At 43.0% G+C, this 15486-nt stretch overlaps 2 protein-coding genes across 2 annotated transcripts in view; one reads left to right on the top strand and one right to left on the bottom strand.

The window, feature by feature from the left end:
• The window catches only part of LOC126260799 (endoribonuclease Dicer-like), a 450082-nt gene extending 449571 nt beyond the window's left edge, over positions 1–511 (bottom strand). Inside the window, exon 1 of the mRNA XM_049958149.1 lies at positions 453–511. The gene's annotated coding sequence lies outside the window, so the exon portion shown is untranslated. The remainder of the gene's footprint in view (positions 1–452) is intronic.
• LOC126260800 (ATP-dependent DNA helicase DDX11) overlaps positions 1–15486 on the top strand; it is a 302773-nt gene that overhangs the window by 27509 nt on the left and 259778 nt on the right. The gene's annotated exons all lie outside the window — the stretch shown is intronic.

Genomic DNA, 15486 nt, shown 5'->3' with positions numbered 1-15486 from the left:
AGTTTGGAATGCACGCAAAATATGACGAGGAGAATAAAGAAACACTAAAAACTGCTCTGCAGATTTTTCACTATGCCCTGAGACGGCAAACCCTTAAACAGAAATAAATTTATCTACTGAAGTGGATATATCTACAGTTACCTGTTACTAGAAACTCTGCTTTACCCGAAAGCTACTGCACGAGGTAAGTATGCAAACTAGAATGCACTGGGCTAAACTGTATGCAGTGTACCAGCACGAGATTTAAACTTAGTGGCGTGACGTGGCGGTCAGACGGTGGGAAAATTACACTTGGAAGCCACCTTATACAAGGATATGCACGCAAAAACAAAAACTTCCAGTAATTTGCTAACCACAAGTCCACACAGTAAAATACTCAGGTACAGTTCACTCCTTTGCAGAAGAATGTGAAAAAAAAAACAGAAACTAAGCTAAATTACTGAGTATCATACAAATGCTGCTGCTGCTGACGCGTTCGCACGGCTCGGCGTCTGCCAATACACTGATTATGGGAGCCCTGCACTGAAAATATTTATGAAAAGTTTGAAGAGAATTCAACCGAGAATAAGGAAGTCAGGACAAGTTTTATCTAATACCAGACACAAAAGAGATAAGATATATTATCTGAACGATGACACACCTCCGAGGATTCAAAAATGTCGCAGAACTGTAGGGGGCACCTGCAAGCAGTGTAAAGTGCTCTAACTATATTATTTCCATGCACGTCAGAAATCATATATTGTACTTGAGCAGATTCTGTAAAAGATTTAGTTCAAGTTAGCAGCTTATTGACAAGGATATCTTATTAAGTGGCCATATTGACGCAATACATCCTGTTCACGAAAATGCTTCATTTTTACGAACACATTCGTCCTCTTCGGCTGCCCGCTAAATCTTCCTTACAAATGTTGTCTTTACCTAACTCATTACGTTCAAATCATTACGGAGCTTTCCATTTACTGTCTCTCTTGACATCCGCCTGTTGCGGGATCGTAGGCATGTTCCTAACCTGAACATAGTGTCGTTCAAGGAGGTAAATAAGCTTCTCTCGGAGAATTAGGAAGGGTTTAGGGAAAAGAGACCCGTTTGACATAATGCTTGTTTGCTTTATTCGCACGATATATGTAGCAGACAGTATATGCAGATGAACAGGTAGATTCCATCTTCTTAGATTTATGAAATGCCTTTGACGCTTTATCACAGTGCCGACTAAGAATGAAGATACCACTGAACAAAAATCTTTATAGATTTGTGGTTGCTCGAAGAATCTTTATTACTAAGCAACCATTCCGGAACCCGAAATCAATTGCAGGTTGCTCATCTAACGTCATTCAGGGGCAAGAAAAATTTGATTTTCAAGATTTCACGTAATTATTGGTCGAATTAAAACATCTTATGTTGATCGTTTTACACACTAAGGCAAGTATTACAGGCAGAAACTGTGCGTTTGTCTTGCGGCAGCACATCTGACGGCACGCAAATACCTGGAGTATATTCATCTAGCAGTTGAGAACGAGACTGCAGGGACTTCCGGCAAATTTTACATACAGTTTGAACCCTTAACGAAACTTTTTCTCTGTGACATCCCCCCCACAATATAAAGACAGGAAAAAGTTTATCGCTTACTACATTTTTGTTATTCATGCAGTAAAACTTCAGCATCAGACACGACGTTTTGATTTATTACTTCCTTGCCATTAGCAGCACAGTAGCCACATGCACCACTGAACACGCCTCCAAAATTATATTCCTATGCGGCACAAAAGTTCAGGAGATTTGACGTCATAAACATTAGCATGCGTGAAAAACTTGCTTTTGCTTAAAATGGAGTGCAAATTACCCAGATTATACTCATCCTGTGTATCATAATGAGAACGTTTAGCGACTTTCAACAAACTTTAAACTTAATTTCAAACTTCTGCAAACTTTTTTCTCGCTTACACGTTTAACGTCAAATATTTAACACATTAACTCATTTGTAAAGTAATCAGATTTTGTAAATGTCTCACACATGGGAGTTCGATTATTTATATAATCGTGGATTAACTGGTTTTTTACTAACAGAACCAAATACCTCGCATTGAAATATTGAACTGCAGCGTATGCAACATCGGGTGTGCTCTAAGTAAGCCGAACAGGATCATCTGTTCTCAGTATACGTAAGTGATTTATGTGATTGGCTCAGCAGCAATATTAGGTTGATGGCTGATGACGCTTTGTCAACAGGAAAAAATATCGTCTTTGGACGACTGTAAAGATATGCAGAATGACTCGGACACAATTTGCACTTGGTGTGACGAGTGACAGCTCTCTTTAAATGTGGTTCAAACGGTTCAAATGGCTCTGAGCACTATGGGGCTCAACATCTGAGGTCATCAGTCCCCTAGAACTTAGAACTACTTAAACCTAACTAACCTAAGAACATCACACACTTCCATGCCCGAAGCAGGATTCGAACCTGCGACCGTAGCAGTCACGCGGTTCCGGACTGAAGTGCCTAGAACCGCACGGCCACCGCTGCCGGCCTTTAAATATGGATATGCCTATTACAAAGAGAGAGAACCCAGCAATATCTGAAACGTCTGGCAGCGTTTAAATATTTACGGGTTTGACTAAACAGCGATCTAAAATGGAAGGGACATCTAAATTTACGAGTGTCTAAAAGTCAGAAGAACATGTGACACTAGGTTGAAATCGGAAAGCGGTCTCGTAACAACCCTCGCCTTGGGGTACGACCTTTGTCTTGACCGACAAATTTACGAAAGCGATGTTAAGGCAGCTAAAGATTTGTGACAAATAAGACTATAAATATGATTTACGTTGTGCTTTTAAGTTCCTACATAACCACACTCTCGAAAATCGCGACGTATTCCGAATAAATAGCAAAGAACTGGTGACAAGCAAGACCACAAGAGTGACTGCTCCTCGTTTTACCTGCAGCAATTTAAGCTGTACTTAAGCTGTATTTCCTGCCTAACCATTCTCTCGGAAATAGCAGAGTGTTCGGAAAAACGGTGAAATATTTGTGACAAGAATGAAACGGGTTCCTAATTTTTTTTTTATGACATGTAAGGAAATATGCGTTTGACGTTCCGTCTCTGGCAATAATGGAATTCTGATAGAAAAGGAAAAAAGAAATAGCAACAGAAAAATTAATTACTCCCCCCACGAATTATAAAGAAATCAATTCACAACCATCTGTCTGCGAGTTTTAAGCCTGCCGGAGTGGCCGAGTGGTTCTAGGCGCTACAGTCTGGACCTGTGCGACCGCTACGGTCGCAGGTTCGAATACTGCCTCGGGCATCGATGTGTGTGATGTCCTTAGGTTAGTTAGGTTTAAGTAGTTCTAAGTTCTAGGGGGACTGATGACCTCAGAAGTTAAGTCCCATAGTGCTCTCAGCCATTTGACCCATTTTTTGCGAGCTTTAAAATCTCCTTTAACGTCTCCTAACAACTGTTCTGCAGTGTTCCTGTCTGCAGCAGACAACTTACCTCGGCTTACCGCTGCAACTGCATGATCAGCAACGGCCTAAAATGTTTTTTTTTAAAAAAAAAAAAAACAATATTGCGATCCATGCAGAGTGCAATGCATGCGCTAATTGCAACAACTACTGCCGTACTTTTTTATATAGAAACTGAATGATCAGGAGGGGTTTGGTCAACCAACATTAAACGATGTAAAGAAAAATGAAAGAAACCAATAAAAAATTTATTATATTCAGAAAATTGATGATTTAAACGCTGACAAACTTTATACAAAAACTTTTAATTATTCCACAATGTCTACACTCAATAATAACGCTTCTGGTCACAACAAAGATACGAATGTTACTCTGAGGGTATCCCTACACAGATCTGACAAAATTCTTCCTGCGCGCAAGCAACTAACAACTACGTGCAGCGAAAAGGCAAATTATTAAAAAATCCTCAATTAATAGCAAAGTCTCCGCCGGCACTACTAGCACGATCACGGCAGGCTTCTCTCCACCGCATCCTGCGTCCGACACCCCTCTACAACTGCTCGCGAGCCTACTATATTCGAGGTAATACCTCAGACTCAAGAATTTGTGTATGCACACAGCAGAATCATAGACGTCCAACTTTCAAGGAGCAATATAAATATCATTGTTAGTTGTTTCTCTCGCAGCAATTTCATCTTCCGTTTTTTGACCAGGGTGAACTCATAAAATGGAAGCAATTCATTACTGAGAGAGCACGATCTTATATATAAATAACATCAAAATTGCAGAACATAATTCTGTTACGTGAATAAGTTTCTCCCCGAATGTGTTACAAAAACGAAGATAATATACACTACTGGCCATTAAACTTGCAACACCACGAAGATGACGCGCTACAGACGCGAAATTTAACCGACAGCAAGAATATGCTGTGATATGCAAATTATTAGCTTTTCAGAGCATCCACACGATGTTGGCGCCGGTGGCGACACCTACAACGTGCTGACGTGAGGAAAGTTTCCAATCGATTTCTCATACACAAACAGCAGTTGACCGGCGTTGCGTGGTGAAACGTTGTTGTGATGCCTCGTGTAAGGAGGATAAATATGTACCATCACGTTTCCGATTTTGATAAAGGTCGGATTGTAGCCCATCGCGATTGCGGTTTATCGTATCGCGACATTGCTGCTCGCGTTGGTCGAGATCCAATGACTGTTAGCAGAATATAGAATCGGTGGGTTCATGAGGGTAATACGGAACGCCGTGCTGGATCCCAAGGGCCTCGTATCACTAGCAGTCGAGATGACAGGCATCTTATCTGCATGGCTGCAACGGATCGTGCAGCCACGTCTCGATCCCTGAGTCAACAGATGGGGACGCTTGCAAGACAACAACCATCTGCACGAACAGTTCGACGACGTTTGCAACAGCTATCAGCTCGGAGACCATGGCTGCGTTTACCCTTGACGCTGCATCACAGACAGGTGCGCCTGCGATGGTGTACTCAACCACGAACCTGGGTGCACGAATGGCAAAACGTCATTTTTCCGGATGAATCCCGGTTCTGTTTACAGCATCCGTGCTTGCCGTCATCGCGATGAACGCACATTGGAAGCTTGTATTCGTCATCGCCATACTGGCGTATCACCCGGCATGATGGTATAGGGTACCATTGGTTACACCTCTCGGTCACCTCTTGTTAGCATTGACAGCACTTTGAACAGTGGACGTTACATTTCAGATGTGTTACGACCCGTGGCTCTACCCTTCATTCGATCCCTGCGAAACCCTACATTTCAGCAGGACAATGCACGACCGCATGTTGAAGGTCCTGTACAGGCCTTTCTGGATACAGAAAATGTTCGACTGCTGCCCTGGCCAGCACATTCTCCAGATCTCTCACCAATTGAAAACGTCTAGTTAATGGTGGCCGAGCAACTGGCTCGTCACAATACGCCAGTCACTACTCTCGATGAACTGTGGTATCGTGTTGAAGCTGCATGGGCATCTGTACCTGTACACGCCATCCAAGCTCTGTTTGACTCAATGCCCAGGCGTATCAAGGCCGTTATTACGGCCAGAGGTGGTTGTTCTGGGTACTGATTTCTCGGGATCTATGCACCCAAATTGCGTGAAAATGTAATCACATGTCAGTTCTAGTATAATATATTTGTCCAATGAATACCCGTTTATCATCTGCATTTCTTCTTGGTGTAGCAATTTTAATGGTCAGCAGTATAATATCATAGACTCGGTGTCTGTGGATGCACACAGCAAAATCACAGACGTCCAACTTTCAAGAAGCAATACAAATATCACTGCTGATTGTTTCTCTAGTAGCAATTTCATCTTCCTTTTTTAAATCAGAATGAACTCACCAAATGGAAGGAACTCATTACTGGGAGAGCACGGTCTTAAATATAAATAACATCAAAATTGCAGAACATAATTCTCTTACGTGAATAAGGCTCTCCCCGAATGTGTTACAAAAGCGAAGATAATATATGATCAGCCGGAACATTATGATCATCGACCTACTATCGATATAAACCCGTCCACGCGACAGCAGCGTCACCTAGGGAGGAATGATTACTAGTCAGACACACGCAAACGGTGCATGTAGTATCAGTGGGCGTGCTGTCCGTCTGGAGAATGGGAAGGCGCGTTACCTACCTGAGTTTAACCGAAGGCAGATTTGAATGGCCTGGAGGCTCGGCACGAGCATTTGGAAAACTGCACGACTTTTTTTTTAATCTTTATTAATAAACCATTATATTTATACAAATTAACCCACTTCCTTAATCCATTAGTGGGTCCTAACAGTTATACATTTATATTAAATTTTGCAGCTAGTTTAGTTTTATTAAGTGAGCTACAGTTGTTAATAAACAATGGGCATCTAATATCTACATATACTGTTTATACCTAATTCCTATAACTAATTTAATTGGTATATGTATTCTGCAGCGTCACATGTGTGCCAGTGAGGATATATAAACCTACTTTCTCAAGCCTTGCTCTTCGAGCTAAACCCGAAGAGCATGCCCCTGGCACTGGCCAGGCCTCGATGTTAAATTCGCTGCAGTCCCTATCTTAATTTCCTGTAACTAAGTCCTACTGACTAACTTATCCTACGTCAAATCTGGTGTGTGTCACAATCGGTGGTTGTTCCCCACTCCCCCTAGTCCTGCACGTGGCGGATTCCAACTTCCACGCACAGGCGGCATGGAAGTAGGGCTCTTGGACGCAATCGGTGGTTTTTGTCACTTTAGTGTATCTCTCCTAAATAGTCAATTAAAACTTTTCGAGATACCTCGTTTGCCAAGGTGTTTAAAGTCTGAAAAGTTTCCTCTCGTCTGAGTAGTTGGTATGTGTCACGGTTGGGTAGTCTGTCTCGTAGTGTGTTTGCGATATCATTGAAGAGGGGACATTCGTAAACTACATGCTCGGGTGTACCCTCCGGATCGCCACAGTCGCACGCTGGTGTTGCCCTCTTCCCAAATCGACATAAATAAGTCGGGTAGGGTGCATGGCCAGTGAGAAAGTGGATCAGACCACGTGTAGGCTCAAGGTACTTCAGTCCAAGTCGTTCCCTCACATCAGGTAGAAAGTGGAAGGTTCTTCGTCTAGCCTCTTCTACCTCCCAAGTTTCCTGCCAGAGCTCCTCCCCTCTTTTCCTTATCTCTCTTTTATCCCCCACCCTAATACCCATAATATCCGCAATCTTCTCATAATTTCCCTTCTTGGCCCAATACCAAGCCGCCTATTCTCTTATCTTGATGTCCAGAGGGCAGAGCCCCATTATGACTAATAGGGCCCCCCCTGGAGATGTTCTATAGGCACCCACTGATCTTAATACCATACTTCTCTGGACCCTTCTCACTGCCATGGCGGGCACAACCCTCGTGAGCCTGTGTTTGCGATATCATTGAAGAGGGGTGTACCCTCCGGATCGCCACAGTCGCACGCTGGTGTTGCCCTCTTCCCAAATCGACATGTTCGAGGAATGCTGTGGTGAGTACCTCAACACGTGTCGAAACCAAGGTGAGACCACGCCCAGATGTCGTGGGATTGGGCGGCCACCCCTCATTACAAATGACGGGCGGCGTGGGCTGGGCAGACTGGTAAACAGGGCAGGCGGGGAACTGCGAAGGAGCTTTAATGCTGGGCAGAGTACAAGTGTGTCTGAACACACAGTGTACCGAACACTCCTAACAATGGGCCTTCACCGCCAATTCGTAGCCACTGTGCTACAGGCTGACATGTGTGAACAGCTGGCACTCGCATGTTGCGTGCCAGATGCCTCCTGTTCACAACAGTAGCGGTGCAGCAATAATATCTTCGCAGGCCGTACACCGAGCGAGGTGGCGCAGTCGTTAGCACACTGGACTGGCATTCGGGAGGACGACGGTTCGAGCCCGCGTCCAGCCATCCTGATTTAGATTTTCCGCGATTTTCCTATATCGCTTCAGGCAAATGCCGTGAATGTTCCTTTGAAAGGGCACGGCCGATTTCTTTCCCCCTCCTTCCCTAAACCGCTAGGACCGGCAACCTCGCTGTTTGGTCCCCTCCACCAGATCAACCAACCAACAGGCGGTCCCCTTCCGTTTCTTCTCACACCCATCAGGAGAGGGTGGGGAGCTGAGAGCAACTGTTGGTCTGCAGAATCACACGAGCATCACGAAAAGGGTGTCTGATTGCGAAAAGGGATCAATTTGGGGGCAACAAGCTGTGTAGATCTTCACAATTTGCTTGCTGGTTCGGAAAATACTGATACGTACAGAGCTCATGTACTGCGCCCATATGTGAGACTTTGCAAGCGTGCTTGCGCACACATTGCTCTCCTATAGACGGGTATCCATCTGCACGAGCTACTCTGGTCGGATGAATTTCAGTTCTGTTTATCTCGTAAATAAGGATCACTATTACTCGCTCTCACAAACCGCATTTTGTTTTAGTTCCAATTGTCTTAGACGTGCATATGTCCACGTTTTATGTACTATGCCCATTGGCTGTATACTACAGACATGTACTAAGTCAGGGAAAAACTGTCTGTACGCAACATGATCTCATCTTATTCTCTTGATCAACACGCTAGATACACGATGATGTTGTAAGCCCGTCCACGAATATAGGCTCTCTAACTTTACCGAGGATGGATATTTCATTCGATGGAATAAAGTTTATTGTTGTCGTATATTCAACTCAACAATCATTTTCAACAGACGAGGAGTAATTCTGGCCTAAGGCTGCGTGAAAACGGTATGTTGAAAGAAAAGTGCGCACTGCTTGTAACGTGACAAACATAAACAGATTTCTTCTAAAGAGACCCGTTATGGTCCTCGGAGATTTCTGTTAACACTATTGAATGTTCTGTACTGTTAGGTTGCATATCTCTGAGCCATCTTGCCTATTTGATAAATACTCCAAACGCTGTGCCAGTATTTCTATTGAACTGATCGCAGTAACGAGTCCTCTTACGGGTACAGTGTTTTTTCCGTGAATCCTTCTAACAAGGTTAAGTCTTCCATTCGCCTTGTCTCATACTAAATTTACACGTTCGTCCCATTTCATGCCCCTTCCTAATACCCTACTGTATCAAAACTATCCGTAGAGCCTTATGTAAAGCGGAACTGACCACTGGATGTCACGAGAGGCAGACCCGTCAGTGCAAACAGAGGCGGAGAATATCATATTGTCAGTAGAAAAGCAACAACCGGAGAACAGGTCACGTCAGGAGAACGTCGACTATACTCCATCGTAAGCATAAACCTGATGTAAACATTACACTATGTATTCTTCCGCGTTTGCTGAAAGCTCATTGGATTTCGTTTCACGTGGAGCGAAAGCCAAGCTGTCTCGAATACAGTCAAGCACGATAATGAGGATAAGTTTTAAGCCGTGCGTTACCCTTGCATCTACTCACCGATAACACGGGGCAACAGCTTTACCGGCGTTTTTATCTTGGACAGCACTGGCCAGGCAAGTGATCCAACTAACTTGCAGTGATATGAACAGTTGCTGTAAAGATGTAAAAAAGAGACGAGCAGAGAACAATATAGCTTTGGATGTCGTTTAATTTTGAAACAGAAGGAAATAATATGGGGTAAAACTGATGCAATATGGTTGTTGGGCGATCGGTCTTAACTAACAAGTACTGTAATTAAAAACAAGAGCGGTAAGAATTCCTGGCTTTAACATTGATAATTTTTCTGCATGAGGTATGTGCGGAGCAAAAGCACACTAATGGGATTATACCACGTTGTTAAATATTAAAGCCAATGAAGGTATTACCTCGTAATCTCTGAACTCCTTCCATATCGGACTCCGAGGAATACATTACAGTACTGTTACGTTAATGACGTGGCGATCAGCAACAAAATCCTAAGCCACCAAAAAGCCCACATGTCCTTCTCCTCTTTTATGACGGGATGTTCTGCATTTCGCCGTCGTTCGGCAGAGACGTGTAACAAAGTTTCGTGCATTAGTTCTAGTACGTTTGGCAACGTAAATATCTTGTTATTTCTCACTACAAATTCCTTAACTTGGCTCCAGATCAATCCTGTTGGGTTGAGATTGCAGTGTCAAGCTGGCAACTGTAAAAGTGCTGCATATGTACAGTGTGCTCGATGCCGTGAAAATTTCTGTTTCCTATGTTTCTACGATGCTTATCGCCCTGGCTCGTGTGAGACCACATCTGTCCTACAAAACGATGGGCATATTCAAACAAAGAGTATTTGATTTTTCATTTTTCTCCGAACAATTTAATCGTGTACTGATTTCTTAACTTCAACAATCTTTTATAAAAGATCGATAATTAATAATGTGTATTTTCAATGAAAATCAGAATTTTTTAGTGCGATATTTTATTAGAAACTAGAAGACGTGCATTTTTCTTGATAAACGACGGTTAAGTATGAGTTCACTACCATATAATTGATGAATTTCGTATTTAAACGATTTAGGTATTCAAAGCGAACAAAAAAATAGAGTTTCGAACCGTCGCTCTCAATCACACTCCTATTACAAGTCTCTAACGCTAACGATTACGCCACGCTTATCGTTTAATGTCTCTTGCTTATACGGGGTGTTCAAAAAGTCTCTCCGCAGTGCCGTACGATTGTTAGCCGCGGCCTGCCGTATGATTGTTCGCCTGCCTGGGTTTCTGAACGAAACAATAAACGCATAACGATGCTGCAGTGATATTCTGTATCCATTCATAGGAGAACTTGTGTTAAGTGAAATACGTAACGGTTATTTTCAACAAGATAGTGCAACCGCGCATACAGCTCGCGTTTCAATGTCACTGCATGCTGATGTTTTTGGTGATAGCATAATTCCACAGGGACTTTGGCCTCCACGATCGCCTGACCTAACACCATCTGACTTTTTCTTTTGGGGTGCAGCGAAAGCAACTGTGTATAAAAACTGTCCAAAATGCATTGATGAATTGAAAACTGCAATATCCACTTTCACTGCTTCTGTTACAGAAGAAATGTTCCAGATTGTGTTTGGAAACATGATTAGACGAATTGTATTGTGTATTCAACAACAGGGGGGACACTTTCAACATTTAATGTGAAAATTTCTAAGTAAAAATGAATATTCAATAAATTAATAACTTGTATGTCACTGAGTTTCATTTCGGGTATATTCACTGCGGCATACGATACGGCACTGCGAAGAGACTTTTTGAACACCCTGCATTTAGTTCATACTGTTTCTCAAAAAACATCAAAGCTGATTTTTCTCTGTAATTTTGTGAAAACATTAAGAACAATTTCTTTCCAACCATTAACGGTGATCCGCGCGCGTGTTTCACTAAGAAGCAGGATGCAGTTTTATCCATTTTCGCGGTAAGTATGAACAGCGAGACAATTACAGCACAAGCAACGTTTATGCCCATTACAGAGACTATGACTGTACACGATTCTTGAAACAAAAATTACTAGCTAAAGTACGATAAAGAAAAACGTTGATGGCTGTTAAAACATCAGAATACCAGGTGATCAAAAAGTCAGTATAAATTTGAAAACTTAATAAAGCACCGAATAATGTAGATAGAGAGGTAACAATTGACACACATGCTTGGTAATGACATGGTGTTTTATTAAAACAAAAAAAAAAAAGTATTGCTAGACGCGTGAAAGATCTCTTGCGCGCGTCGTTTGGTGATGATAGTGTGCTCAGCCGCCACTTTCGTCATGCTTGGCCTCCCAGGTCCCCAGGCCTCAACGTCAGTCCGTGCGATTATTGGCTTTGGGGTCACCTGAAATCGCAAGTGTATCGTGATCGACCGACATCTCTAGGGATGCTGAAAGACAACATCCGACGCCAATGCCTCACCATAACTCCGGACATGCTTTACAGTGCTGTTCACAACATTATTCCTCGACTACAGCCATTGTTGAGGAATGATGGTGGACATATTGAGAATTTCCTGTAAAGAACATCATCTTTGCTTTGTCTTACTTTGTTATGCTAATTATTGCTATTCTGATCAGATGAAGCGCCATCTGTCGGACATTTTTTGAACTTTTGTAATTTTTTTTTGTACTAATAAAACCCCCCTTTCATTCCAAGCATGTGTGTCAATTTGTACCTCTCTATCTACATTATTCCGTGATTTATTCAGTTTTCAATTTATATTGACTTTTTGATCACTCAGTGCCTATTAAAGTTCCATGCACAGTGACATGGTAATAAGATTTCTAATACAAAAGTTGGACCTACTTCCAAGGGCGGAACATCGCCTGTGTACGAGAGTTAGGGCTGCTGACCAATCATCGCGTTTGTGTTTGTTTACATCAGGTCTATTCTTATGAGAGTATAGTCACTGGGTGTCATCTAAGTAACAAATCTGTCAGGAACATTTCAGCCTTTCTAAAGCTGCCCAAACCGACTGTTGCTGTTGTGATTGTGAAGTGGAAAAGCAAAGGAAGGGCCACAGATAAACCAAGACCAGGCGGACATCACGTACTGAAGGGTTGGGAACGTCGAGCATTGTGGTGGGTAGATGTAAAAAATCGCATGAAACGAGAGGAAGGGGTTGGGTTGTTTGGGGGTGGGGGAGGAAACCAGACAGCGGGGTCATCGGATTAGGGAAGGATGGGGAAGGATGTCGGCCATGCCCTTTCAAGGGAACCATCCCGGCATTTGCCTGGAGCGATTTAGGGAAATCACGGAAAACCTAAATCAGGATGGCCGGACGCAGGATTGAACCGTCGTCCTCCCGAATGCGAGTCCAGTGTGCTAACCACTGCGCCACCTCGCTCGGTCCAGAGGAAGCAATCAATCGTGAGTTCCAAGTGTTACCAGCAGTCCAACAAGCACAAAGAGTGTGCGTAGGGAGCTAAGAAGAACGTGCCACAGTGGTCGAGCAGCCCCTCATAAGCCACACTTTTCTGTCCTTAGTGCTAAGCGACGCTTGGGATGCTGTTAAGGAGCGACGCCAATGCTAGAAACGAGTGACTCTGAATGACGAAGACGGGTTTGGGTTTGCTTAATGCCTGGTGAACGTTACTCGCCATCTAGTGCCACGAATGGAGGAGGTAGTGATACGGTAGGGGCTGTTGTCGAGGGTTAAGCTGTGGTCCCTTATTGGGCTTAAGAAAACGACAAATACGCAAGAATATGAACACAGGGAGCGAAAGGTTATTTACAATTTGTACAGAAACCAGATGGCTGTTATAGGAGTCGAGGGGCATGAAAGGAAAGCAGTGGTGGGCAAGGGAGTGAGACAGGGTTGTAGCCTATCCCCAATGTTATTCAATCTGTATATTGAGCAAGCAGTAAAGAAAACAAAAGAAAAATTCGGAGTAGGAATTAAAATCCATGGAGAAGAAATATAAACTTTTAGGCTCGCCGATGACATTGTAATTCTGTCAGAGACAGCAAAGGACCTCGAAGAGCAGCTGAACGGAATGGAAAGTGTCTTGAAAGGAGGATATAAGATGAACATCAACAAAAGCAAAACGAGGATAATGGAATGTAGTCGAACTAAATCGGGTGATGCTGAGGGTATTAGACTAGGAAATGAGACGCTTAAAGTAGTAAATGAGTTTTGCTGTTTGGGGAGCAAAATAACTGATGATGGTGAAAGTAGAGACTGGCAATGGCAAGGAAAGCGTTTTTGAAGAAGAGAAATTAGTTAACATCGAGTATAGAATTAAGTGTCAAGAAGTCGTTTCTGAAAGTATTTGTATGGAGTGTAGCGGAAGTTTAGACTAGAAGAGAATAGATGCTTTTGAAATGTGGTGCTACAGACGAATGCTGAAGATTAGATGGGTAGATAACATAACTAATGAGGAGGTATTGAATAGAATTTGAGAGAAGCGAAATTTGTGGCACAACTTGACTAGAAGAGGGGATCGGTTCGTAGGGCATATTCTGAGGCATCAAGGGATCACCATTTTAGTATTGGAGGGTAGCGTGGAGGGTAAAAATCGTAGAGGGAGACCAGGAGATGAATACACTAAACAAATTCAGAAGGATGTAGGTTGCAATAGATACTGGGAGATGAAGAAGCTTGCACAGGATAGAGTAGCATGGAGAGCTGCATCAAACCAGTCTCTGGACTGAAGACCATAACAACAACAATGAACACATTTTACAGCATTTTGTACTGCGTACAACAGAGGAGCAGTTCGCAGACGATGACTGTTTTATCAGCATGCCAATGCACCCTGTTATAAAGCCGCATCTGTGAGGCAATGGATAGTGGATAATAACATTGCTGAAATGGACTAGCCTGACCAGACTGCCGACCTAAACCCAAGGGAGCAATTTTGCGATGAGTTAGAACGTCGATTTCTCTCAGGACCCCAGAGTCCAAAATCGCTACCGTCTCTGGTCTCGGCTCATGAGGAAGACGAATGGTCTGCCATTCCTCCACAGACATTCAGACACCTCACTGAAAGAGTCCCCAGTACAGTTCACGCCGTCATAAAAGCGTAGGGTGGACACATACCCATATTAATGTCTGCTGATACGTGTCCACATATTTTTATCAGATACTGTATTAACCATAAATATAGGCTATATATTGTTTCCGAAACGCTTTTGACACTGTACCACACAAGCGGCTTGTAGTGAAATTGCGTGCTTGTGGAATATCGTCTCCGTTATGTGACTGGATTCGTGATTTCCTGTCAGGGAGGTCACAGTTCGTAGCAGTGTGGGATCCTTACCACATAAGATTGACCTAAAGTCATCGAGTGAGACACAAGTGATTTCTGGCGTTCCCCGAGGTAGTGTTATAGGCCCTTTGCTACATAAACGATTTGGGAGACTAACTGAGCAGTCCCCTTATGTTGTTTGCAGATGACGCTGTAGTTTATCGACTAATAGTCATCAGAGGACCTAAACAAATTGCAAAACGATTTAGAAGCCATCTTTGTATTGCGAAAATTGATAATTGACTGTAAATAACGAAACGTGTGAGGTCATCCACATGAGTGCTAAAAGGAAACCGTTAAACTTGGGTTACATGGTAAGTCAGACAAATCTAAAGGCCGTAAATCCAACTACATACCTAGGAATTACAATTATGAACAACGTAAGTTGGAAGAGACACATAGAAGATGTTGTGGGGAATGCTAACCAAAGACTGCGTTTTATTGCCAGGACAAAACAGAGCTACTAAGGAGACTGCCTACACTACGCTTGTTCGTCCTCTTTTAGAATCCTGTTACGCGGTGTGGGATCCTTACCAGATAGGATTGACGGAGTACATCGAAAAAGTTCAAAGAAGGGCAGCACGTTTCGTATTATCGCGAAATAGCGGAGAGAGTTTCATTGAAATGTTAGAGGATTGGGGTGTACATCATTAAAAGAAAGGTGTTTTTCATTGCGGCGGAATCTTCTCACGAAATTCCAATCACCAACTTTCTCCTTCGAATACGAAAATATTTCGTTGACACCGATCTGCATAGGGAGAAACGTTCACCGTGATAAAATAAGGGAAATCAGAGCTCGTATGGAAAGATACAGGTGTTCGTTCTTTCCGCGCGCTATACCAGATTAG

The sequence above is a fragment of the Schistocerca nitens genome, chromosome 5, assembly GCF_023898315.1.
Source record: "Schistocerca nitens isolate TAMUIC-IGC-003100 chromosome 5, iqSchNite1.1, whole genome shotgun sequence".
Taxonomy (NCBI): Eukaryota; Metazoa; Arthropoda; class Insecta; order Orthoptera; family Acrididae; genus Schistocerca; species Schistocerca nitens.
The sequence above is the reverse complement of the archived record's forward strand: the minus strand, read 5'-3'. Positions and strand labels throughout refer to the sequence as shown.